Source organism: Pleurodeles waltl, chromosome 12, assembly GCF_031143425.1.
Source record: "Pleurodeles waltl isolate 20211129_DDA chromosome 12, aPleWal1.hap1.20221129, whole genome shotgun sequence".
Classification (NCBI taxonomy): domain Eukaryota; kingdom Metazoa; phylum Chordata; class Amphibia; order Caudata; family Salamandridae; genus Pleurodeles; species Pleurodeles waltl.
In genome coordinates, this window is record NC_090451.1 from 497,731,451 (window position 1) to 497,759,202 (window position 27,752).

Below are 27,752 nucleotides of genomic sequence, written 5' to 3' on the forward strand. Positions count from 1 at the left end.
CTGCAATATATGGTTACCTTGCACCTGGACACATCTTTTGATATTTTTCCGTATGACGTGCAAGTACATACAGTAAAGTAAATATTATTATAGTGTGTATTATAGTGTGTATTAACTATTATCACAACCTCTTTCCAAAAGATGCAACAGAGAAATCGTCCGTTATACTTTAAAAAAATTTGCTACTCAAATAGCGTATTCAAACTGAGGTAAGTTTTGTATTGAATTGTTTCTTTGAAATAATGCTTTCTCTTTTCTCTCCTACTTCTTTAAGCTGTATCACAATGTCAGTCTTCTGGTGGAACAATTGCCTAGCATAATACTGTTGGAATATTTTTGACTGTTGCTTGGTGACGCGGATGCTCAGTTGTTGTTTGAAACTAGCTGTTCAATGTGTGCTATTTGATGGACAATGTTGAAAGAATTTCTTTTTGCCATTTGACTGATCAGGAATCCTTTTTTCTGTTACTGAATGAGTAGAACACCATTAGAACTATTTTAACTTGTGCTGATTCTTTATTGTGTGTTGGTGATTTTACCATGTCATTTAATTATCTACCTGATCACTTAGTTGGTTTAGTTTGTTTTTTTCTTTACAGGCTTGAGAAAGCGGCACTGGCCGCAAGCAGGTGTTGCCTGTACCTGCCCTAAAGGATTGTATTTATATTGAAGTAATACAACATGATTCGCTGTACCAACTTTGGAAGAGAATATCATATTTATTGAAATGTTATTGATTCTTTGCATTTCTACAATATGCGGAGAACGTAATCCACATGCAATCTGTGATTTAATAAATCTATGTATACTGACTCAAAAGTAATTCTATCTTGAACAGAGTTTGCTTTTTGGTGCATCCTCAAGCCTTTTTATTCGATTTCATTTATTGGTTTTAGTTGAGTTAGTGATAACTAATGTATGGTAGACTTCATAGAATCCATTTAAAAAATGAAAATATAGCACCGTAGATCAAGCCAGTAAGAGGTAGGTTTTCAAGAAGTGTCAGAATCTAGCATGAAATGTTCCTCGCAGAGGTTGGGAAGGAAGGTCAGTTTAAAGTTAGGGATCCAAGGTGGTCAGAATACATAACTCCTTAATCTGGGGAGCAGGGAAGGATTTTATGCAGCAGATAGGTGGCAGTTATTGTTTGGAATTTTATGTATAAACTCTTTAATTTTCACTCTAATCACCACCATAAGCCATAGGACATACAATTATTTCTATGAATTACAGCTGCTATTCCTTCTCTTGAATTTTGTGTAACTGCAATTTCCTGTCAGGTAAAGATTCATAATTTTTATATAATCAGAATCTTTGCAAAAAGTGTACCAGACAGTCTTTAATTATATGATTCACATCCTTGAGGATCACATGAATGGCTTTACATCAGTGTTTCCTAAACTGTGGGTCATGCCTCACTGGTGGGTCACCAGCTGATACCTGGTGGGTTGCGAAAGAGCAATAAATAAAAATGCCTTTACATTTTGTATTCATCTTGTCACATTTGCTATGCTTCAAAGACAGAGGTCAAATGTCAGATTATGTCTTCTGACAAATTGCTGCTTATTCCTTTATCAAGGGAGTTGGTGTTTACTTTTCTTTCCTTGACTGGACAGTGAAAGGAGCTTTTATAGTAAATTATGTGATAATCTTGCTGGGGTGAAGGGAGTATGAAATGAAAGACTGTAGGATGTCATTGTTGTAACATACAACAAAGTTTAAATACCTGTAAATGAACTGTACACATATTTCTGAATATATCAGTAGTTAGGAAAGCAACAATTAAGCACATTGCTTTGTAATTGTGAAGTGTGATGAAACAAACCCTTGCAAGTATTCTCAAGCAAGACTACGAGTGAACCTTCCTTTATTTTTGCTATGTTTTTGATGCTGATGATGCACTGTTTCTGATACACCTGGCATTCTTGGTGTGGTTTCCCCTGCCTTTTTGCTTCTGCTTCCTGTATTTTTGGCTGTGTGCTGGAATCCGTTTTGCTGGTTTTGGTACTCTGCTGACCAGTGCTAAAGTGCAAGGTCTCTCTGTGTAAACTGTATTTGTAATTGGATTTTCCATGATTGGCATGTTTTATTCACTAATAAGTCCCTAGTAAAGTGCACTAGAGGTGCAGAGGGCCTGTACATCAAATGCTACTAGTGGGCCTGTAGCACTGATTGTGCCACCCACATGAGTAGCTCTGTAAACATGGCTCAGACCTGCCACTGCAGTGTCTGTGTGTGCAGTTGTAAACTGTCCAATAGACCTAGCAAGTGTACCCACTTGCCAGGCCCAAACTTTCCCTTTTATTACATATAAGTCACTCCTAAGGTAGGCCCTAAGTAGCCCCATGAGCAAGGTACTTAAAAGGTAGGACATGTACTGGTGTGCTTTACATGTCCTAATAGTGAAATACTGCCAAATTTGTTTTTCACTATTGCAAGGCCTATCTCTCCCATAGGTTAAAATGGGGACTGCCTTTAAATATCTTTTAAGTGCAGTTTCCCATTGGGAGCACATAGGGATGTGGAGTTTGTGGTCTCTGAACTCACAATCTAAAAATACATCTGTTGGTAAAGTTGGTTTTTAGATTGTCAGTTTGAAAATGCCAATTTTAGAAAGTGGGCATTTTCTTGCTTAACCATTCTGTGCCTCTGCCTGCTTGTGGAATCCACATTTGGGTCAGACTGACAGTTGGACTGTTTGTGAATTCCCTCTAGACAGTGACACAAAGGGAGCTAGGTTGTAGCCTGCATATCCCGATGAGTCTCCTAGGTTAGAAAGGGGAAGGGGGAGCTGACACCTGCACCTGAAAGGGCTGGGCCCGTTCTCACACAATGCAGTTCCTAACCCACTGGTGTGTGTCTGGGGCCAGGCCTGGGCAAATCAGGATCTTGTCAACAACTGAGATCTTCCTTTGAAGTTTGCCTACTATAAAGGCAGAAATAGGTATAAGTAGTTGAACCAAATCTCCAGAACCTTTAGAAGACTTCTGGATCAAGAGGAACGTCTGCCAAGGAGAAGCGCTGGAGGAGGAGTACTGCCCCCATGCTGTGTGTGCTTTGCTGGGTTGGCCGGTAGTTGCTGCTTCTGCCTTAGAGGGGACAAAGACTGGACTTTGCTGTGTATATCCTGCTTGTGAAGGTTCTCCAAGGGCTTGGACTGAGCTTGCCTTCTGTTAAGAAGTCTCAGAGACAGCAAAGACTTCACCTACCAGATTCTGGGTTCACTTGATGTGGACCCTAACTCGCCAGGTGGTGCCTATTCCAGTTTCTTGGTCCTTGGGAGTTAAAGCTGGTTAAAAAACAAACAAACCTAAATGCACCAACGGCGGACGATGCCCGGACTGACACCGGTGTCTGACCCTGTGACGTTCCCTGCAACCAAAGCCGTGGTCCCCGCTGGAGTGCGATGACCATGGCTGACATTGCAGGCCTGACGCCACCGCAGCCCCGCTGATGTCCTGCATCTTCATGAGTCCTAGGTGCCATGTTACGTGACACTGGACTCCATTGTTGCGCCTGCAGCCCCGTGGCTTGAACGTGAACCAGTGAGGCCGCCCCACCGCATCTTGACTCGCCAGACATCGACCACTCCGGAGCATAAGGAACCAACGCTTTGCACCGCTGCTGCCTCATCTCCACTGCTCTGCAGCAAAGAACTGAAGCTTCATACCAAGGCCACTTCACCTCCCCTGCTCCACAGCATTAAACCAACACCACATATGATCCAGCGACGCCTCGCCGACTCCGTGCACCAGCTTTTTTCCACACTTTCAAAAGGTACTGTAACTGGGGGTCTGTGTGACCCTGTGACCGGCGCCATTGGCGCTGGATTGTTGGGGACGACTCCGTCACAATGCAATGATAACACCAAATTGAAGCATTTGCGTTGGTAAGCACTATATTGAAGTTTAATATTTGAAAAAATCATAAGTTTTCTTGTGTATGTTGGATTTTTGTTGTTTTGGTCTAGTTTTACTCAGATAAATATTGGCTATTTTTCTAGTGTTGAGTGATTTAGTGGTGTTTTCACTGTGCTAATGTGTGCGTTTGTACTAATACTTTACATATTGCCTCTGAGATAAGCCTGACTGCTTGTGCCAAGCTACCAAGGAGGTGAGCAGGGGTTATTCTAGGTGTGTATCTTCCTTATCCTGACTAGAGTGAGTGTCCCTGCTTGTACAGAGTGCGAACTGACTGCTAACCAGAGACCCCAATTCTGACGTTTTCTGTCAGTATAAAATAGGTTGCAATGTGGGAAAAAAAGGTTGGTTATCAGTCACCAAAACGCTAACCAACATTGGAGAGAAAGAGGTTTAATGCTAAAAATGAAGGCATGAAGTCCCCTTAAAACAATATTGTTATAATACTTGGAAGCGTGCAATCCCTGTATAAAAGTGGTCTTTAATTTCTTTATTACATGAGACTTGAGACATGTCTAGTCACCTGTCATAAAGAAATGATGTAGCTGCTCAACTGTACATCTGACTTCTGACGTCATAATAAATGCTGACAGTGTCAGCAGCTGAGGGAAAAGGCAGGTCACTAAGCATCCCTGAAACTGCAGTTTAACAACAAATACAATGCCTGTTTTTTTCTTTCTTCTGGTCCGTTTTTCTAGATGAACAGTAGTCATTAGGAAGCGGATATTTAGGGCAAAATGTTTATTTAGTGCACACTTTAGAGAATTATAGGAAATACAGAATATCTCTGCATCTTTCTACACATTCTGGGGTATAGTGTTTTAGTTAATTTGACTTGTGGTGTTTCTACACATTCTGAGCTTCAGGGTTTTTTATCCGAATTGCAGTATATGGGTTCCAATATATATTTTAAATTTTTTTAATCATCTGACTGCTTCTTGGTTTGTTTAATTTTGTGCTACTTTTATTCTTCATGACTGCAAACATCCTGTTACTTTCATATGAAAGAGCAACACACCAAGAATTTAGGTGAGTTGTTGGAAGGGTGAGGATGTGATCATGTATTGTAAGGAATAAAGTACTCTGATGTACAGTGTAAGGAAGTAAATTGCAAGTCACCTTACAAAGGAACACTACCTTTTGTCCTCTTTGCTGCATAATGGTCATAGAATAGCTCTGTGGCTTGCAAACTCCTCACAATGTACTAGAGGAGATATTTGATCAAATATATAATAATTTGCATGCTGCTATGTGGGAAGAAGACGTGATATTAACAGTTGGTCTATTGAAGAGAACAGATACCTCTAAATCTCTTCCGACCTTGTGGAAAGGGTGATTCATTGACAGGGCAGTATGACTTAGCTGGAGAGGGATAACACAAAGCACTTCTGGTCACCACTAGATAATTGGACAATGGAATGTTTTTATAACTTTGTGGTGATTTCCACCCAGAATTCCATTCAGTCAGTTTGTGGATATGTCTGAGCAGGACCAGTATGGCCATGTGATGTTCTTTTACTGGAAGGTTCCCTTTCTGGACCCCTCTATGATCCAACATGGGGATTTCTGGAGCCTTTTTTTACATAACTTTGGATCCCGGGTGCACAAGCAGGTCTAGAATAGTGCCAATGCTGGTCTAAATGAGGGCAAAGTTTCTTCCAAAATCTCTGGAACTGTATCACCAAATTTGTATTTGACACAAGCATTGTGAGTGTTTTTTGTACTATTTGTATGATGATGCACTTGTACTATTAAAGCCCCATCTGCCTGTTGGTGACTTTGGGCATAGTGCTTCTGCAGCAGGAAATTTCCAATGTATGGAGTCACATCAGGTCTCCACATTAGAATTGAAATAATTTCATACTAAGTTAATAGCCTTATCAACACATTTCCCATTTATGAATATTATATTGTGAAAATCAGTTTTGTTAATAATGTAGGGAAAGGAGGTAAAATGAAGTTAAATAATGGTATCCTATTTTTTAATGCATAATGCTTAAATTATGTATGGTAATGTAAAATCTGGCACATTTTATGTGCAATGTGATTTCTAGGAAAATGAGAGGGGCGAGAAAAAGCAGACAGTTGAGCAGTGGGTGTTAGATAACCCTCATTAGTGTAGAGAAAGGGGAAATGGAACACTGCTATTTTTTGGCACAAACAGTATAGTCCTTGATTTGACAACGTAGCATGATTCCGCTGAGCAATATGCGTTGAAAGTTCAATGTATTTTATACTTCAAGATGCTTGTTGAATAAATCATTAATTGACATATTCTGGCAGAAAAATCAGGACATGGACCCAGCCTCTAATACAATGAGACCAGGGACGAGCTATGAGATACAACAACTTCAACCAAAGTTGTATCTGACCACTATTAATCATGAGCGACAAAGGTTTTTACTTACAAGACTACGTCTAAATACTTTACACTATCTGGTAGCATTTCCAGTTGCTGGAACCTGGTTTAAGAACCTTCCCCCTTGTTGTTGCGATGGAAAGACATCTCAGAGTACATTACACTTTATGCTTTTTTGCACTTTATATGCTGCTCCAAGAAAAAGGTTTTTACGTCCACTATTTCAGTCTAACAGTATTAGAACTAGCCAGCTTGCTTACTCCCACTTACATGATCTGGGAAATATGGACATAATCCAGGCTGTGTTAAATTTTATATATGCTGCTTATGGTGTTCGGAAAATGTATTAATAACGTTTTTAGAAATTTTTATGATTGTGAAATTTGTATGTTATTTATTTATTTTATGTCTTTTATGGTCTTTTTGCACCGAATAAAGTAAAGTAAAAAAAAAAAAATCATCAATTGGTTCCTGCTCACCATTCGGCAAGCCTTCTTCAGTACGAAATAACATTTTAATTGAGATATATACAATAATCCATTCCTCTAGCATAAAGACTTTTTATCAAAGTACTTTGCAATGATTCTTGCAGTATGTGGCAGCATTTTGCAAAAAGCATTGTATTTTAGGACTGGATGGCTAGTTGCTTGGGCTTTTGAAATTAATGGCAACATATTTGAGGAATGAATTATTTTATCAAAGAAGTGAGAATTATGTATTATCTTTAGGTTTCTGAATAAAAGCATCCTAATTTAATTGTAATCAGGGTAAAGTTGAAGTATTTAACCTTGAAAAAATATGTGTTGACTATTTTCTTTGTAGCTTTAAGAGTTCCTATGAATTTTCTGGCATGCATAAATGAGATTATACTCAATAGGTTATACAGATATAAGTAACACATTTATTTGTAGACATCTCATATATGAGATAACCGCTCCTATCCAGACATTAAAGAATTTATTTAGTTGACGTTTATGAAAAAATACATTTTTATATTAGCATTTTAAGAAACGTAGATTAATAGAATGTTTTATTACACCTCATGACAAACCACAGGGAGCAGTTTTTTGCCTGCAAACAAGAAGTCACTTTTCTTCATTGCACTAATTTGGCAAGAAGGCATCCTGCTAGGTAACCCCTAATTCAGGGGCATAGCTTAGTCAGTAAGATTTGCAGGGAGGGGCCTGAGGTTCAGATCTCCCAACAATCAGACTGACACATAATGTTAAAATACATAATAGGACAAGCAGGGCACCATGAGAGGGGCTTAAGGGGCAGCGGAAAGGGAGAGGAATGTGGATTAGTAGGGGTACGAAGTGAGAGAAGGCACAGTATTTTGTGAAATAATCAACATTTTCGAAGTCTTTCTTTACAGTGAGAGGGAGACAGTGTGTGTGCGTTTTTGTCTGTGTTTAAAAATTCCTGGTGAAATCCAACAGACACCGCACCAGAACCCACTGAAAGCACCTGTACCCAACTATTTATTACAAAATAAATGTATTAGGGGGCTGTAGCACCCCAAACACGCCCTTGAAGCTACATCCCTGCCCTTATTAGGAATAGAACACATTAGGCAGATGTTTGAAGAAATCTGGTTTGCATCAGTAAGGGAGGGATTATAATATGAATTATTTACCTCCTGGGTGGACCTAGCAAGAATGTTTTAAACTGTTCCTGACCATACACCCTGCATTCCCTCACAATCCCTTGCTCCTTAAATCTATTCCCTTTCTTCTTATAGGATGCAGAATGAAGAGTAGTTTTGTATAAGTTAAGCTCTTTTGTTGTGAAATATTTGAAATAATTTTTTAAAGCAAATTAATACTATGCAATTCAATAGTATATAATGTAAACAGTTTTAATTTTTTATTCCCCAATAAATTAAGCTAACCAAAAAAACGAAGAAGCATGGAAGCTATAGTGAAAGAGATGTACAAAGTAAGATGACAGATTGTTAGACTTTACCACACATTCCATTTTAAATATACACAATTATGTAAGTATTAGGTTTGAAAGAATGTGTGTCCACACTTGACACATTTTGAGTTATTTTTATTTAAAAAATAAAGTACACACCATAAGACTTCTGTCTAATAAGAACAGTCACAACTATTGCCATATTTTTCTGTTCTCTCCTCCCCACTTTTTGACTAAAAGCATAATATTATAATTTCTATACCTTTATCATTGTAACAAGAGGCCTTGCTTGTAATTGTTTGCATTCATAAATGGTCCTAAGAATTGGGGGTTATTGATGAGTATTTGCTAATCTATTTATTTATAGTTTTTTTTCAGTACACAAATTTACAGTTGCAGTGTGACGACAAGTCAAGCAGCAATCAAAGTCTAAGGAATTCATAATTACAACACCAAATCAAAAAGGCACCAAACAAAGTATTGGTCTGTTATTGACAAAATCATAGATTAAATTCTGTCACAGAAATGAGCATTGGACATACCATTACCTATGTTACAGGCTTTAAACTCATCACAAAACATGCTCATATTCAGATGTGAGCAGGAACATTATTTCTCACACAGCTGGGTGGGACAAATACATGATTTTAAACGCTATGGGGCTTCTGTATTAATGTTTTTGGACAAGCACCAATAACTCTTGCTGTAACTATGTTTTAGCAAACATGTATGAACATGAGGTCGTTAAGGGTGCCACTACATCTGTAGATTATGAGGCATTGAGATAGATGTCATATGGTGGCTACTACACATACAATTGAGAAACATTGTTTTACTGAAATAACTCATTGCACCCCATACTGACATAAAGTAATTAACAGCAAATTTTCTTTAGAAGGCAGAGAGGACTGACACCAGGCGATATATCAGCAGGAGTCTGGTGTAATAGGATAAATGAGCTGTCAATTTTGTTTATTTATTGGTGGTTCTTCTGATACACTCGTGGCCCTTCAGGGTGTTTCAACTTCAATGGAGAGAGGTTCTGTTCATAAAGGTGGATCAGTGTGATTAAGGTGGGCCATGTACAAGCTTTACCAGATGGTCTAGCAGACATTTGTCGATTTAGGAAGTTTACTTCAAATCTGAGGTGTGTAGGGATGGAGTTTCAAATGGTTGAGAATTGAATATAGGTAAATCTCACTGAAAGTATTTTTTGCTCAGCCAGTTACATGGCAGCAGGTTGGAGAATGATGACCATAGGCAGTGGGTATTGGTACAACAACATAATCAAACAATCTAGCACTTTACCAAGTAGAATTCTGCAGATCATGCACGCAGTCTTTAACTGAGAATGCTCCCTGTTATTGTGACTGTGCATTGCAATCGGGGGCCGCTGAAAGCCGCTGATAAGGGATTTTCTGGCTCTTCTGATCAGGAGGCCTGCATTGATAGTATTGCATCTATCCACAAATCTCCACATTCATGATAAGTTCAATACTGTGGTCCAGTGATGGACAGTATAATACTCCCCAAAGTAGTTGTGGGTAATGGGCAACACCTTTGATGACAGTTGTCTAAAGAAGGGAATCCCAAATAAGAGTTGAACGTTGGTATAACATATCACACCCACTTGGACTGAAGCTGGAGGTCCCTGTGTATTTTCTACCTGAATTGAAGTTCAGTGCACTTGGCTCCGACCTAGGCAGAACATCCATTGTCAAGGCAAAGCCCTGTTTGGCACCTTCACACTCAAATATGAGATTAGGTTTGGTTTATTGTTTCTGAAGTAGAGTGGGGGGGAGATGAGAGGGGTATATTTCCACATTTTAGGTGTGGTTTGACAACACAGCTGTCACTAGACCTCGTGATCAACAGAAGAAAAGAGCTTTCAGAGGTACTTCTGAGAGTGGTTTTTAGGCTCTGACCACTTGCTGGTTTCTTTGAGTAGAGTATTTGATTGGGTATATCAATCAATCAATTAATCAGGGATTTGTAAAGCGTGCTACTCACCCATGAGGGTCTCAAGGCGCTGAGGAGGGGAGGAGGGGAAGCTGGGGGGAGGTACTGCTACTGCTCGAACAGCCAGGTCTTGAGAAGTTTCCTGAAGGTAAGGAGGTCTTTAGTCTGGCGCAGGTGGGTGGGAAGAGTGTTCCACGTTTTGGCAGTGAGGTGTGAAAATGATCTACCGCCGGTTGTAGTTCTGCGGACGCGTGGAACGTTTGCGAGGGCGAGGTCAGCGGAGCGGAGATGTCGTGTTGGGGTGTAGAAGGAAAATTTGTTGAGGTATTCTGGTCCGGTGTTGTGCAGTTGTTAGAAATGGGGTCTTTGGTTGGCAGTCAGGTTATCCCCTGTCCAAGCAAGGACTCTCACTCTAGTCAGGGTAAGTCACACACAATCCAAATTATCCGGTGCCCACTCTCTGGTAGCTTGGCACTGAGCAGCCAGGCTTAACTTAGAAGGCAATGTGTAAAGTATTTGTGCAATAAATCATACAATAACAAAATATAGCACCACAAAAATACACCACACAGTGTTTAGAAAAATATATAATATTTATCTGGATATTTGCAGGTCAGAACGATCAAAAGATGCAATAAGAAAATGTAAAGATATCACTGAAAAGTGATATAAAGTGTCTTAAGTCTTTTAAAAGCAAACAAAGGGGGTCATTTTGACCCTGGCGGTCCGAGACCGCCAGGGCTAAAAGGACGGACGCACCGCCAACAGGCTGGCGGTGCTTCCAGCCCTATTACGACCGCGGCGGAAGCGCCGCGGTCGCACCGCCGGTGCCGGCGGTTTCCCGCAGTTTTAGCCCCAGCGGTGATAATCCGCCAGGGCAGCGCTGCCCTGGGGATTATGACACCCCTACCGCCAGCCTGTTTCTGGCGGTTTGCACTGCCAGGAAGAGGCTGGCGGTAAGGGGTGTCCTGGGGCCCCTGCACTGCCCATGCCAATGGCATGGGCAGTGCAGGGGCCCCCTAACAGGGCCCCGGACAGCTTTTCACTGTCTGCATAGCAGACAGTGAAAAGCGCGACGGGTGCAACTGCACCCGTCGCACGGCCGCAACACCGCCGGCTCCATTAGGAGCCGGCTCCTATGTTGCAGCCTCATCCCCGCCGGCCCAGCGGGAATGTCATAATGGGGGCCGCATCAGTGCGGCCGCATTGGTGGCCACACGGCGGTTACTGCCTGGCGGGCGGCGGTAGCCGCCCGCCAATGTCGTAATGACCCCCAAAGTCTCTTTCAAGCACAAAGTACCTGGTTTGCGTGAAAAATCTACGCAAAGGGCCGCAGAGGAGGAGAAGCAGGGAAACAAAGTGGTCTGTGTCGATTTCTCGGGCCGCACACGGTCAATGCGTTGTTTAGTGTCCACGCAGGGATGGCTGTGCGTCGATTTCCGGCGCTCGGTCGTGGATCCTCTTCGGGTTGCGGGGTTTTCAGACGCCCTGGGGTCTGTGCGTGGAATCCTGGGCTTGTGACAAGCTCTGCGTCATTCCGGTGGGCGGTGCGGGGAAATTTCTCCCGCACAGCAGACGCTGCATCGATTTCTCCTCTGGAAGTTGGGTTGCATCATCTCAGGTAGGCTGTGTGTCGATCTGGTGGGCTGTGCGTCGAAGTTCCGGTCGCACTGCAGGCGCCGCGTCGATCTTTTCCTTGCGAAGTCAAGCGGCGTCGTTCCAGTTCGGAGTGCGGTGAATCTCTCACTGCGGGACATGCTGTGTGTCGTTTTTGGCAAGCTGTGCGTCGAATTTTCGCCGCACAAGTAGTCCAGTTGAAAGAGAGAAGTCTTTTTGGTCCTGAGACTTCAGGGAACAGGAGACAAGCTCTATCCAAGCCCTTGGAAAGCACTTCTTCACCACAGCCAGGGAGCAGCAAGGCAGCGGGGCAACAGCAAGACAGCAGTCCTTCACAGAAAGCAATCAGGTGAGTCCTTTGGGCAGCCAGGCAGTTCTTCTTGGCAGGATGCAGGTTCTGGTTACAATTTCTTCTCCAGGAAGTGTCTGGGAGGCCCTGTTTTTATACCCAAATGTGCCTTTGAAGTGGGGGAGACTTCAAAGAGTGGCTAAGACGTGCACCATGTTCCCTTTTAGTTCAATCCTGTCTGCCAGGGTCCCAGTAGGGGGTGTGGCAGTCCTTTGTGTGAGAGCGGGCCTTCCACCCTTCCAGCCTAGGAAGACCCATTCAAAATGCAGATGTATGCAAGTGAGGCTGAGTATCCTGTGTTTGGGGTGTGTTTGAGTCAATGCACAAGGAGCTGTCAACTAAACCCAGCCAGACGTGGATTGTAAGGCACAGAAAGATTTTATCAAAGTGCCATTTCTAAAATAGTAATATTAAATCCAACTTCACCAGTCATCAGGATTATGTATTACCATTCTGGCCATACTAAATATGACCTTCCTACTCCTTTCAGATCAGCAGCTACCACTCCAAAAATGTATGAGGGCAGCCCCAATGTTAGACTATGAAGGGAGCAGGCCCCACGGTAGTGTAAAAACGAATTTAGGAGTTTTACACTACCAGGACATGTAAACTACACAGGTACATGTCCTGCCTTTTACCCACACAGCACCCTACTCAAAGGGTCCCCTAGGGCACACCTTAGGGGTGACTTATATGTAGAAAAAGGGGAGTTTTAGGGTTGGCAAGTACTTTTAAATGCCATGCCGAAGTGGACACACACAGTTCTTGCAATGGCAGGCCTGAGACAATGTTAAGGGGCTACCTAAGTAGGTGGCACAACCAGTTCTGCAGGCCCACTAGTAGCATTTAATCTACAGGCCCTCAGCACATACAGTGCATAGTACTAGGGACTTATAAGTAAATTAAATAGTCCAATTGGGTATGATCCAATGTTACCATGTTTAAAGGGAGAGAGCATATGTACTTTAGCACTGGTTAGCAGTGGTAAAGTGCGCAGAGTCTAAAAACCAGCAAAAACAGTGTCCAAAAAGTGGATGGAGGCATGCAAAAAGTTAGGGCTGTCAGGTCTAACAGCTGTGCTTTGTGAGCGTGGGTGAGGAGTTTGAAGGTGATTATCTTGTCGACTGGGAGCCAGTTCAGGTTTTTCAGGTGGTCTGTGATGTGGCAGTGGATGTCCAGGATGAGGCATGCGGAGGCGTTCTGGAGGCGTTGCAGTCTCTTCTGGAGTTTGGCTGTGGTTCCTGCATTGAGGGCTTTGCCGTAGTCCAGTTTGCTGCTTACGAGGGCTTGGGTGACTGTTTTCAGTGGGAATCCATTTGTAGATCTTTCGGAGCATGCAGAGGGTGCTGAAACAGGGGAAGGAGATGGCGTTGACTTGCTGGGTCATGGATATTGAGGGGTCCAAGATGAATCTTAGGTTGTGTGCGTGGTCGGTGGGAGTCAGAGAGGTTACGAGAGTGGCAGGCCACCAGGAGTCATCCCATGCGGAGGGGTGGAGCCGAAGATAAGGACTTCTGTCTTGTCCAAATTGAGTTTGAGGCAGCTGCTCTTCATCCATTCGGCGATGGCCTTCATTCCGTCGTGGAGGTAGGTCTTGGCGGAGTCCTTGGTGAGGGGGAGGATCAGCTGGGTGTCATTGGGGTATGAGATGATGTTGAGGTTGTGGGGGCGATGTTAGCGAGTGGGGCCATGTAGACGTTGAAGAGGGTCGGGCTGAGGGACGCACCCTGGGGTACGCCGCTGATGATTTTGGTGGCCTCCGAGCAGAATGGGGGGAGGCGGCCTCTCTGGGTTCTGCCGGTGAGAAAGGAGGTGACCCAGTCCAGGGCTCTGTCGCGGATTCCAGCATTGTTGAGGCGTGAGCATAGGGTGTGGTGGCAGACGGTGTCAAATGCTGCCAAGAGGTCCAGGAGGATGAGGGCTGCGGTTTCGCCGCTGTCCAGTATGGTTCTGATGTCGTCGGTGGCAGCGATGAGGGCGGTTTCGGTGCTGTGGTTGCTGCGGAATCCTGATTGGGAAGCGTCCAGGGTACGGTTCTCCTCTAGGAAGCGGGTTAGTTGTCTGTCTCAATGACTTTTGCCGGCAAGGGGAGCAGGGAGATAAACCGGAAGTTCTTGAGGTCCTTTGGGTCCGCCTTGGGTTTTTTGAGGAGGGTGTTGATCTCAGTGTGTTTTCAGCTCTCCGGGAAGGTGGCGGACTCAGAGGGGCGCTGTTGATGATCTTTCGTAGTTGGGGTGCGATGACGGAGCTTGCTTTGTTGAGGATGTGGTGAGGGCAGTGGTCAGATGGAGAGCCAGAGTGGATGGTGTTCATGATTTCGATGGTGTTGTTGTCGTTGACGGGGGTCCAGGAGAGCAGGAGGTTGGACGGAGGTGAATCTGTGGTGTTGGTGGGTGCCGGGGGGTTTGGGTGCTGAAGCTGTCGTGGATGTCAGCAATCTTGCGTTGGAAGTAGGAGGATACGGAGTCGCAGAGGTCTTGGGCATCAGTGTCGATGGGCGGGTTCTGGGAGAGGGTCGCGATAAGTTGATCTTCTGTGACCTTGTTCCAACTGCGGTGGGGGATCCGTTGTGGGTGGTGGTGTGTTGTGGGTTTCTTGAAGGAGAAGTGGATGCAGCGGTGGTCTGTCCAGTGGAGTTCGGTGGTGTGGCTAAAAGAGATGTGATCGCTGGTGGAGAAAATATGGTCAAGAGTGTGTCTTGCGGAGTGGGTTGGTATCATGACAAGCTGTTTGAGGCTGAGGTTGGAGAGTTTGTCGAGCAGGGTGGCGGTGTTGTTGTCATTGGTATTCTCGAGGTGGAAGTTTAAGTCTCCGAGGAGATGTTGTGTGCTCCCACTTTGTACCTAGTGAGAAACCCTATTGTGAGTACAGCAGAGATGAGTTGGTTATAGTGGCAAGCCAATGATCAAGACATTTTTTTTAAACTTGTTTTTATTTGCATTTTCACAGTACCAGTAATAGAGTTCAACATCGCAGTGAGTCATTACATAAGTAAAAGACTCAGATTGCATAACTGAAATGACAACCAATTTAAGGGGCCAACCTATACTTAATACATAATAAGTCTCACATTCCGCCTTAGCATGTCTTAACTATAAAGGTTCCCTTATCAGGTGCAATGCCATGACTTTGTAAGAACTGGTGGCGCACCAAGGGCTGCCTCTCACTGTAGCGTCTGCAATCATGATTTTCCTGGGATCATCCAGTCCTTTGTGGTATAACATTATACAGTGTTCAACAGTATATAACAATTTAACTTTAACAACTATAACCATGGCTAGTCCGGGTATTTTTCAGACAGGTATTAGATCTAGCAATGTGAGCACTGAATGATCAAGACTTTAAAGCTGATAGTTATGAAAAGTTATGAAGGAGGCTCAAGGCCTCACATATTTATTGTGAAAAGTATAAGTTAAAGTCAATTTTCATGCAAGAGTGGATTGGTATTACTTTTTATTAAAGACTGCTGAGAGGTATTTTCTTACACAGACTCTTGCAGATTATCATATAGCTAATGGTTTCGATATTGGTTTCCCCACATAGATCTATACCGTGATAATCCTTGCTAAGCCCTTTTGAGAGAGATCGTATGTTGTTTTTCCCAACAGAAGTTTTGTCATGTTTTTAACTGTATTCATGATGGTCGACAGTGTGTAGTTCAGTAGGCCTGTGTTGGCTGTGGTATCAAGCCAATGGTAAATGCTATTGGCCTTACTGGTTCATTGGGAAACGTTCTGTCAGATTCCATGGGATTCATCTGTTTATTATGAAATGTTATGACATAGCCATTAGGCATACCTTGCTTACATGGAAACCTACAGATTACTGCAGTAGGTAACAGTTTTGATGTCGAAACCCACTCAAACCGTGGGGATATGATATTTGAATATTATACTCTTTGTCAGGGTTTCTTAGGAGGTATTTTACAAACATTTGACAACCCAAATATAGACATAAAGAGGGTTTTGGGGGGGTCAGCTCTCTTCTGCCATTGGTCTGTATGAGTATCATTGTATCATTTACAATATGGGACAGCAGGTTTAATTAATTCAGCCATTGGTTCATGCCCTGTAAGTGACAGCATTTGTCTGATCACAAGTGCCAATCTGCATAAAAATGAGTGTGCCTGAGTGCTGGGGCTAGTGGGCCAGTCTTTTATTTTTCCATTTTTTATCTCATATAGGTCCTCTTTGATTTGTTTTTCCCACTCTTTTCATTTGTATTGTTTAGAATATTTTCAGCTCCCCAGACAGTGCTAACAGGCAGTTTGCTTGCTGCTCATTTCATCTGCAGTGCACTGCATTCAGCAGGGCCACTGCATCTAAATGAGAGAACTATCATAGAATATTAATGTCTGTAGCATATCATTGTTTTACCATTCCAAGATGGCTAACACGTTGGTTCTAAACATGACAATGGAACTTAAACAACTGCACAATTCCATTGTAATACGACCTCCCACTTCTTCGTTTAACTGAAATTACTATTGCAAGCCTATGTCTAGGCAGCATCATGGCTTCTTTTTTCTACGTCTATTCTTTTACTATATCTTCAGATGTTCCTGAGTTTTTGTGTGTGTTTTATTGTGCTTATGTAAGTGGGTGAATGCAAGGATGAGAGAAAGGGTGGATAAATAGATTTATGAGGTGAAAGGATGAGTCACAAGTTGTGTGTAATGGCTTACTGAGTACATAAACCCATCAATAACAGAGGATGCACTTTCATTTATAAGACCGACCTATTGGCAGTGCCAATGTTTGTGTCAACCACAGTCAGATTTCTAGGGCTGGCAGTCTCTAAGTGTTAGACAAGGAACTATATTGTTTTGTTGTGCACACTGCCCTCATATGCTCTCTCTCTCGATTTACAGAATATAAAATCGTGCCAAAAGAATGCGCCACTGATGATTCAAGTTTCACTACCATATGCCACATTTAACACCAATGCCAAATTACCACTAATCATTGCTAGTCAGTGAAGTTACACAAACCGATCTCTGAAAATATTTGAAAATGCAAAACATATTTTTTGCTCTTCATACAGGCACCATTGCTTTTCAAGCCAATTACAGTTTGAAAAATAATTGCAATAAACATTTAAACTCAAGGGCGAGGTTCTGCCCTTTTGAGATGTATTTTCTGCTTTATCATATCAGTCAGGACAGTCGCAAATGATTCTTATGCAGCGGTCGCCCAATGAAAAGATTACTTTTAGGACACAATAATAGCTTTCTCATTCAAGTTAAATAGCTAAGATAATTATCTAGAGTGCGAGGAGTTCTAGCAGTACCGAACCCCTTCTACTCCTTATAATATTTAGTAATGATTTTCAACTATTTCCTAACATACTAAGGCAAAAAAAAACATTTGTCATATTTATATAAATCAGTAAGAGAAGCTTTGGCACCATAAAATAGTTTGACACTCACAAATGAAAAATACATGCATTTAGATTGTCCAAATTCGAAATCAACAAAATTAATTTCTTTAAGTTGTCAGCTTTCTGTCAACTAGCTTTCTGATTTAACAGGTCAGATTTACATTAGGTTGTGATTTATGTTCTTTCTGTCATAAAAAATGCATGCATAGTTCAGAATTAGGATTAATAAAAATGTCTACTGTATACAGACGCGTATTTGGAACTTTGATACAGTGCACTAAGAAATTGACTTTATGGACTACTGTGGTGTGCCTTGGTAAACCAGTATTGACCAGTACTTTATACATTAAGGCCCTCATTCCGACATTGGCCGGCGGCGGACGCCGCCGGCCTGTCGGGGGCCGCCAGAATACCGTTCCGCGGTCGAAAGACCGCAGCGGTGATTCTGACTTTCCCGCTGGGCTGGCGGGCGGCCGCCTTCAGGCCGCCCGCCAGCCCAGCGGGAAAGAGGCTTCAACGATGAAGCCGGCTCGGAATCGAGCCGGCGGAGTGGAAGCTGTGCGACGGGTGCAGTTGCACCCGTCGCGTATTTCACTGTCTGCGAAGCAGACAGTGAAATACATTTAGGGGCCCTCTTACGGGGGCCCCTGCAGTGCCCATGCCAGTGGCATGGGCACTGCAGGGGCCCCCAGGGGCCCCGCGACCCCCCCCTACCGCCATCCGGTTCCCGGCGAGAGAACCGCCGGGAACTGGATGGCGGTAGGGGGGGTCGGAATCCCCTCGGCGGCACAGCTAGCTGCGCCGCCTTGGAGGATTCCAATGGGCGGCGGTACACTGGCGGGAGACCGCCAGTGTTGCCGGTCCGACCGCGGCTTTACCGCCGCGGTCGGAATGCCCATTGGAGCACCGCCGGCCTGTCGGCGGTGCTCCCGCGGTCCTCCACCCTGGCGGTTTGAAACCGCCTGGGTCGGAATGAGGGCCTAAATGTTTTGTGTGTTAGAAGCTGCAACCAAAGTGAATGTATGCTTCCTACGGGGGTTCTGTGTGCCCTGATTGAACTGAATCACTGTTGCTCGACATCTGTGACTAGTAAGACCTCTGGACACACTTGGGTATAGTTTAGCAACAATCTAGCCTGTTCTATGCAATGTTTCAAAATATCTTTAAGGACTATAAATTGATGGTGTGCCTTATGTTGACATCCTCTTGCGCCTGAGTAAATATTATTGTATTTATTTGGCCCATCCTTGTTCCACTCTGCTTGTTCACCAGTAGGGACAAACACTCACCTTTCCCCAGGGCTTCCATCCTGAAAAGCACTGGTCCCACAAGGATATCAGAGTCCACAGGCCTGTCTGAAGCCCCACCCAAAGGGTTCTGATCAGTGCTTTCTTCCTCTACTCTGGTGGATTCATTGCACTTTGTGGTCCTACTTCTGTCAGGATACACTTTCTCTATAGTGGGTTGTGACAGGGGTTGCTAGTGGCCTGCAACTACACACATTTGGAGACCTGGGCCCTTATATATCAACACATTTCCATATAGACACAGAAAGAGTAAAACCCTTTGATACATCTGACCCAGGACTCTTCATTATCAGACTTGACGCAAAGTAAGTTAGAGAGAAAGGCAGAAAATGGAGATGAAGGGAACAACAGAAAAATAGTGTTAGAGCAAAATGTATTAATTAAAAATGTATTAATGAATGTTTATGTATTTTGAATAATGAAAAATGTAGAAAATGATTAACGTGGAAAAATAATTTGCACATTTGAAAATGTGCCCTTGGAGCACGATCACCAAGATTCACGAATGTACAAATAAAATGAACAGCATATATGAAATTTAGAAAAGCGTATAGAAATAACGTAGTAGTATGTCATATTGAGACATATAACTTGTGTTTTGCATTATTTTGTAGAGCTTAACTTAGCCAAAGTTGTGGCCTAGTTTTGCTAGGCCTGGTGCAAAAGCTGAATATTAACGTTAAAATGAAAAATGCTGACAAATCAGACTAACCATGAACTGCTCATTGTTTGATAAAAATTGTCTAGCTAAAACCTCTGCATGAACCAACAGACAGGAGACAATGGAAACCAGAATGTATTAACTACTGTGCAAAGTGCTCATAGCGTACTTTCCCAGGACTAGAACAATAGAGACACTGACTGGAGATGAAGATGCAACATTGTTTATACCTGACGAGCCGGATAATGACGACATCGCAAAGTGAACCAATCAACAATCTGAGAACTGTACAATATTAACATTTATAGATTTGGAGTAAATATGTAATTGAACAGAGTCATAACTGGTGATTAATTGACCAATTAGGAATTGGGGGATAGTCTGGGAGACTTTGATACAATGCCGTGACAAAGAGGGAAAACTTCAGATGATGAGATGCGACCTGAGATGGATTAGCATATGAGGCAGATGGGGTGAGATGTCAAGGCGATTTGAGAATCTGTCATTGGGCTCATGCTCTTGAGAGCCTGATGTTTTGCTGATCGATAGATGAACTGAGGATGAAGACTGACTTGTTGTTGATCCATAACGAGGATAGTTAGATATGACAATGTGACTGAATTAACTTTTGTGCCTTTTCTTTCTAGGTACCAACTGCTCTGTTTAATAGTTTCCCTCTTAGCTAGATATTTTCCAAAATCATGTTCTAAACGGTTTTCGCATGAAGTCCGACATGCTGATGCTAATCTGGGTTAGGTGAGGTTCCGACCTTATGACATTGACAAACACAGAGACAAAGGATTGACAAACTGATTTGCTGAACTCTGCTACTAATGTTGACTTATTCATTCCTGATTCAATTATTGACCTGTGCTACTGCTTTAGAATGTACTCTGATGCAAGTTTTGATTAGACTATGTTTGTGGCACCTTCTAATGAATTACTACTAATTGCTGATGTGAATAATGTTGAATTTATTTTCATGAATTAGTATTGTAACTATTAGGGAATAAAACTACTAAAACACATAGTGAGTTGTGGTTATTCATGACCAAAGGGTCATGGGGTGTTATTGTTTCTGATTCATTCATGTTGATGACTATTGTTTATTGAGTTGCGTATTATTAGTGTGACTGCCATCAACCTAGCTAGGATACTCCACGCAAATCAAAAGCTTCACCGACCTATACGCGTCCCCCTGTAAATTTACTTACTAAGGACCAGGCGCACTAGCAATAGGAAACAGTAACAAATGCGGAAAGCAGAGATGAAGAAAAAAATATGCCAGAGTGGGCTAAAGACACAGAAAGTGAATGGTGGTGAAAGAAAGGGGAGTAATAACAGGAAGATATTCTGTAGGCACCGTACTTAAGAAAATTTCTTATGTTGCCCTGTTCTTGTTATACACACACACACTCTGGGCCTCTCAGCCGACAGAGCAGCGAGTCAATCTGTTTGCAAAAGAAACAATCAAACATTCCCAAAAGTTTAATATTTAATACCAGGTGCGCTTCTGTCTCTTTCATTGTGACTGCAGCGTTGGTCACTTTTGGTCATGCTGGGCTGTATTGTTTTTTGCACTAAATCCTGGCATTGCTTTGCTCTTAAATTATAGCAATGGTGGTAACTAAGGCATTAGAATCACAGGAGTGGTAAATGTGTCAGGAAATTCAGAGAATGCTTCACGTGTTTGCCTCAGCCAGAGTGTCTATACTGCTGTACAACATGCCTCAACATATATTAGAACATATAATGCACACTCACTCTGTAATATGCAACTCAATCTTTAAAAAAAATTGAAACTTTTCCCTTGTATTTAATGTAGCATATATAATGTTTCAGGAAACGAGCTAAGTATACTGACTAGTCACTTTAAACATATACATTTGTAAAAGCAAAGTACATTTCTAAAAGTAAAATGAGAAAACATACATGTACACCTAAATTTATGTTTCTTCTAAAATTATGGTTTCTCTAAATATGGTATCGGTATTTTCAGGGAACAAGTACGGGTCATTTAAACCGTAGTGCAAGTGCTGAACACAAGCATAAAGGGTATTTACGCCTACTCGAACAACTGCACAGACTAGGGCATAAGCCCACAGTACGCCCATTCCTTTATTTGTGCATAACACCAGATCTTAGCTGAAGGTAATTTTGCTCATAGAAACTAGTATACGAGGGCAATAATGTGCAAAATGGATCCAAACGCAATTTGTGCATATCAGTCTCCGTTATTTAGCTCACAGGTATTAAGCAGGTGCATAAACTTAACCAATGCCTGGCAGAAATGTTATTTCCACCCCAGTGTTGTTGCAACGGATAATACAAAATACAAGATACCCAACAGATTTTTTTTTTTCACAGGATGTTTATGCATCCTTTATTACAGGAATTTATAAGTGTAGTTAAGGTATTCGGTCTCGCTTAGTCTTTCAATTATATGATATGCAATTCTATAGAGTGTAAACAATATATCTGTGTGCTTTATATTATGCAAAGTGCAGTTTTCAGAAGAATATTTACCATGAAGTTTCACATCGGAAAATTTTCAAAACTCCATTAGAGCAGTTTGTGTAAAAACGGTATAACATAAATTGCTTCGAAGGGACAGTTCCATTATTGCATAATAGAAAATAACATAGCGACATAAAGCATATACCACAGGATGGAATGATCATACATTCTATGAGAACAAACGGTTCACCGGTCTGTTAATTATTAGTTGATGGAGACATCCTCCCTCACCAAAGATGGCCGACCTTTCATTGATTTCTCTCCTGTGCTTTTTTGCTTTTATTTCCTTGCAGATAATTCTTGCGTGAATAGTTTTACTATATCCACAGACGGTGTACAAATGAGTGGAGGGGGAGGTTTGTCCACATTCAAGCTAGACATAGGCCTCTGAAATAACTTAGGGTGTCGCATAAGCATACAAGCAGCCAACACATTACTAAAAAAAACTGTTTTTATTTCAAATGGAAACCAAATCTTGCGTGCAATAACTAAAATTCTTTTAAATGAAAATACAGCATATTGTGTACACTGATGTGCTGCTTTAAGCTTCGAATAAGGCCTTATTACTACCCGAGCGTAACTGCATGCAGCGTAAAAAATGCAGTAATTGGTTTAGCCGAGATTCTGCTGGTCAGTACAACTGCTAACAGGTCATGCAATTACAGGGAGATGAACGGGTTGCTCCCCACCCCCTCCAGTAATCATCAGAGACGTCCCCGTCATCTTCGCGCTGCCAAAGAAAGGGACCCTGAACACTGGCTAGTCCCTATTACTGCGGGTCTACATCTAAAAAGAGTAAAATGGCTGCCGTTAATGGGCTATATCGAGGTACTGGGCAGTTACAATAAATGAACCCCTGCTTTTGAAAACGGTCCATGTAGTTTACGTCAGTCTGTTTGATCATCCAGCCTATGTGCCTGTCAGAAAATGCTGCCATTCTCTGTTTGTGTATGTCTGGCATTTCCTCATTAACTCTCACTGTTTTTATTTCACCTTCTCCATCAATCTCTTGCCCGCTTTCTTTGCCATCTACTTGTGCTGCCTCTCCGTTGTCTATCACCTGTCTCCCTATTTTCCTCTCTACTTAGCTCTATGCCCCCTCTTTCTCTTTTCCTATTCTTTATTGCTTGCATCTTTTCCCCTAGCCTTTAAGCATAAACGTCAGGCACATCATGGAACGTATGGTTCCCCTCACCACTCTCCTAAATGCGTTATTAAATGAATTATGGTTGAGACTGTCAGTAATGTAAATAGACACATTTGTAACTCAACGAGGGGCACCTGGGTTCCTTGATGCCTCACCACTCAGACAACCTCACATGCTGTTATCAAAAACTCTAGATCAGTGGTTCCCAAGCTTTTGACTTCTGTGGACTCCCACATTGTTGCCCATGAAACCTGGGGACCCCCACGCCTGGGACACCGGCCTAAACATTGTCGATGATTTGAAACACAAAATACACAAAAATACAGAAACAAGCACTCATCAATGGCATACGTGAATGATAACACATTTAATTTAATTTGCAAACAAATATAAATTAAAAAAATATAAACTTTAATTTTAATCGGAAGGTTGGCGCATTTATCAATTCAATTGAATCCACACATCGCCCCTACTATATTCTGTTTGATGCACCTGCACTTCTCCCACAAATCAATCTGAGGATACTAATTAATTTTTTTGCCTCCAATTTAAATTCCTTGACATTTACAGTATGTTTTAACATTTTCAATTGTACAGTACCACTTTATTCATATACCCTTTATTAATCTGTTATTTAAAAAAAAAAAAAATCTAAGCAGGCGGACCCCCTGAGGAGGCTTCGCCAAACCCCAGGGGTCCCCAGACCACAGGTTGGGAACCACTGCTCCAGATGTATCAAGATATGTCTGTGAGGAAACATTGTAGCTCTAGACCAAACATCTCCATAAATAAACAAAATTGTACTTAAATAGTTTGAAACACGTTTGCCATTTGATATACTCTGTTACAACTGTCTCTTTCAAAGAAACAGCTCCTAACATAAAGCCAATCAGTTGTGTTCCTGACGTTTTAAGAGGCGGCTCGCTCCCTGAATACTGTGATCTGATAGGTCTGGGCGGCCTTATTTATTAACGTTGTACTTCAAACGGATTTTAAGACACATGAGGCTTTCCTTAAACAATAATTTGTGCTATCCAATGCGGTTGATCTTTTTCAAGGCAATGACATATATTGTACTGAAGGGAAAAAGCGAGAGGGCTGGTGCCATGAAAAGCATGTTTACTGGTGGTCTGAGAAAGATAAACTGATCGAGAGAGAGAGGGAGGGAGGGAGAGAACTACTTTAATGCATATTTGATAAAAGTAGATATTGGCCACAAGAGACATGAGTTGTAGAATAATCGGAGCAATGTTGTTACTGCCATGGCACATGGTCACTGGCTGGCACAAATTCTACACCTGAAAAGTATAACTGTATAAAAACCAATAGTAACAGGAAATGCTAGACACAAATGAAATTTGCATTATAGCAACTAAGGCAGGCTTTGCCCATGAGTAGTTTGTGAGCTACTGGTAGCTCTCCGACTACCTATAAGTAGTTCTCCTGTGTGCAGTCAAGCCTACTACATTAGTAGGTATTGGTTGTTAGAATTAATATATGTATACCAATACTAAAGACAAAATATGTGCATTTTCAGAAACTCATTAGCTGCTGTTTGGAGAAAAAATACATAATTTTTAAAATATATTTAAAGCTGACTTTTCAGTGATAAATCATGAGGCACGTGGGAAACTTATTACTATTATTACTTGTGTGCTGGGGACATTGCAGCTATGGCTGTTATTTATTACCCACCAAGAGACATTCCAGAGTAACAAAGTCTTCTAAACATTAGTGCTTTCAACCATTCCTGACGAACTGAGGTGACCACTGCTAGTAATCTTGCTAGTGGTTGCCACTAACGTAATTTTGTCTGATAGATTACAACATTCACAAGATTAGTAGCTCAGGATGAATTTCATTTATCATAAGTAGCTCTAGAAAAGGCTGGAGACCCCCTGAACCAAGCTAAGGGTAACATGGCAGGTCACAAACACACCATCATATCCAGTACATCAGATATGCACAGTATCAACTAAGCTAAGAATAACATGCCCTGTAACACACAGCAGCATATTAATTACATCAGATATGCACGATATCTATTAAGCTGAGGGTAACATGGCAAGTCACGCACGCCCTCATATCCAATACATCTTCTGCCAGACCGCTATCATGTTGGTGGATGGAATGCAGCTATCCAGAAGAAATGTGTCACAAGGGCAGAATTGCAATTAAAATGTATCTTTTGTACTTCAGTAACAAAAGTTTGAAAACCTAGAGACGTTTTAATCAAATCCATGATGTTCTAGAAAAAGTATTCATAGTTGTTTGTTGCTTAGTTGATTTAAATCAAATAATCATAAGAATGATGCCACATGTAGTCCCCATTCAAGAAAGAGTAAAATAATGTTCAGCGAATTTAAACTACAGGTGGTCTCATGACTGGGTGAGGATAAATGCATACCAAAAATCAACCCCCCCACTGGACCAAATAATTCTTACATATTATACTCACAATGCATTTTATTACTCAGTGTAAACCCATGCTTGTACTTCAAGATCCAGTCATTTCACACCAAGCAGTAATGGGATACATCCATAAAAACTCTCTTTAACAATTCATTTAAGTATCTATTTTTAACTACTACACAAGTATTATTTCAAGAAGAATTCGGTTTGTATTATTACAGCTTCTACAGCCCAATTCACAGGTACAAATACGTTTTCAATAAAGCCTTCTGACCCAATTTTGCTTTCACACAGTTTGTGATTAGCACAATCACAGGCTTTGCAACGACACAACTGTTGTAATGTATAAAAAGCACATTGCGGATCAGAAATGTTTTTTGTGCCTTAAAAAGGTCATTTTACAACCTAAACTGAAAAGCAAAACTGGAGTGTATTGAGTGTCTATCTCAATTTTGCATTTCGCTATGTAGGGTATGAATAGTGTGAAACCATGACTGTGGTAACAAACCACTGATCTATCACCATCTACTGAAAGAGTGTCAGGCATTTGCAAAGTCTAAACTGTTCCCAAGGGACAACCTCCCTCTTGTGATGGTCATTGCTCCCATGTAGGGAGCAGACAGCGACCCATAAGACCACTGCGTACTCTCCCTAGAGCCATTCACTGAAATTTTGTATGGAAAAACAACTCTTATCAACTTAAGGAATAGGCTGTTCTCCAAATAAAATGTCAACATTAGAAGAGTAGTACTAAATCAGTGATGGATTTATGCTGTCTCATAAATATTAATAATACTGTAGTTTCTGCAACTCCCTGTATACATGCATTTTGTATGAAACAGATTGCAGGTGGGGTTGTAAAGTAATTAGTGTGCAAAAGATAAAATTACTTGCCTTTGATAACACTCTTTCTGGTGGATACTCTATCTAACCACAGATTCCACACCTTTAGAATATTCCCCTAGTGCCAACTAAAACCAGAAACTTTCCATACAGTGCTCCTGCAGGTACTGTGTGGCTCTACATGTGCTTCTTTCAGCCCCAGAAGTGACGGAGACCCAAATAAGCCCCACCCCTGAGCGCCGCACCCTCAGACATGGAACATGTTAGACCTTGCATTCCCCTGGCATGGTCTCCCCTAACTTTTTGCCTCTGCTTCCCAGGTTGCTTCTGTGTGATGGACTCGGGGCACTTTACCACTGCTGACCAATGCTGTGATGATATTGCAGTGATGATGCTGACCAATGCTAAAGGCCAAGTGCTCCCTATTTGAAATTGTATGTGTAACTGGCTTTTCGATGTTTGGCATATTTGATTTACCAGTAGCCTCAGTAAAGTGCACTAGTGGTGCCCAGGGCCTGTAAATTAAATGCTATTAGTGGGCGTGCAGTATTGATTGTGCCACCCACATGCCTAGCCCTGTAAACCTGTCTCAGACCTGCCCCTGCAGTGTCTGGGTGTGCAGTCTTGCACTGCCAATTCGACTTGGCAAGTGTACCCACTTGCCAAGCCTAAACCTTCCCTTTTTATACATGTAAAGCACCCCTAAGGTAGGCCCTCGGTAGCACCATGGGCAGGGTGCAGTGTATGTTAAAGGTGGGACATGTACATGTGTTTTATATGTCCTAACAGTGAAATACTGGCAAATTCGGGTTGCACTGTTGCAAGGCATATCTATCTCATAGGTTAACATGGGGGGCTGCCTCTAAATATTATTAAAGTTCAGATTCCCCTTTGAGAGCAGACAGGAAAATGGAGTATGGGGTCTCTAAACTCATAATCTAAAAATTCATCTTTTAGTGAAATTGGTTTTTAGATTGTTAGTTTGAAAATGCCACTTTTATAAAGTGGGCATTATCTTGCTTAAGCCATTCTGTGACTCTGCCTGTATGTGGATTCCCTGTCGGGCCAGACTGACAGTTGGGCTGATGAGCCATCTGGGCTGCAGTGGAGGAAGGAGTGGTCACTTACACCTGAATGGGCTGTGCCTGCCCTCACGCAATGCAGTTTCCAACCCCCCCGTTGTGTGTCTGGGGCCTAGCCTGGGCAAGGCAGGATCCTGTAAACAGAGACTTTCCTTTGAAGTCTGCCTACTTCAAAGGTGGAAAGGGGTATAAGTAGTGGACCCAAAACCCCAGACTTTTAGATCACTTCTGGATTCAAGAGGAACATCTGCCAAGGAGAACAGCTAAAGAGCTGAGGAGAAGT

The 27,752-nt window shown here is 42.1% G+C and overlaps 1 protein-coding gene across 3 annotated transcripts in view; it reads right to left on the reverse strand.

Annotated features, from left to right (window-relative positions):
* CPNE2 (copine 2) overlaps positions 1-27,752 on the reverse strand; it is a 703,062-nt gene that overhangs the window by 191,957 nt on the left and 483,353 nt on the right. The window lies entirely within an intron of this gene.